The sequence below is a fragment of the Penaeus monodon genome, chromosome 32 (genome assembly GCF_015228065.2).
Source record: "Penaeus monodon isolate SGIC_2016 chromosome 32, NSTDA_Pmon_1, whole genome shotgun sequence".
Lineage (NCBI taxonomy): Eukaryota > Metazoa > Arthropoda > Malacostraca > Decapoda > Penaeidae > Penaeus > Penaeus monodon.
Window position 1 is genome coordinate 32,094,438 of NC_051417.1, and position 748 is coordinate 32,095,185.

At 33.8% G+C, this 748-nt stretch overlaps 1 protein-coding gene across 1 annotated transcript in view; it reads right to left on the reverse strand.

Moving 5' to 3' along the window:
* LOC119593641 (relaxin receptor 1-like) overlaps positions 1–748 on the reverse strand; it is a gene marked incomplete in the record, with an annotated part of 42,684 nt that overhangs the window by 7,093 nt on the left and 34,843 nt on the right.

Sequence of the window (748 nt, forward strand, 5' to 3'; positions counted from 1 at the left end):
TCGCTAAGTGTCCTCAAGGATGATTAATGTAAAGGAGTCTGTTATATGAAGTGTCCCTTTGTCGTCCCGTTTTGTTATGGCGGCCCGTGGAAGGGTTGGAACGCGCTGTCCGGAGTCTTTTTGGATAAGAAATTGTGATGCTCTATTAAAGTGACATCTGTGGAGAGTCAGATCATCAGGTATGGTCTTTGTGTTAATTTGAATGTCTTCGTATACGTGGATTACAATAAATTTATGCAGCAGAGATCAAGGTGTCATGGAATATTATTTTCTAGTTTGCAATGTGGACATTAGTAGGGAATGTATATTTAGGATTTAAATACTGAATAATGATTATTACAGTTTGTGTTGGGTTTGACCTTCTCAATATTTAGAATCTCAGCGTGTCACCAATAACCACGTGGAGATGGCATTATGTAAGGTTAAAGTTGGATCATTTACATTTTATGAAATATATTGTATTTCTTAGGAACCATGATGTGGCAGTCATGATTTTACCTTATTCAAGTATTTTCAGGTTCTGGTTGTATTATTACAATTCTTGAACATTGAGATGCTTTTAAGGATTTTGTTAGGTTATTCTCTGTATTAATATGGGTGACGTAATTATCTAACAGTGCTAATGGATACTTGTCTGATTTCATGTATATCCAGATTAAAAATCAGTATGTTTTTTATTTTTGCCAGTCATTTTTATAAAACTATTTCAGGTAGAACTTTATCAGCAATAAAAGTTTTAAACAGTTTC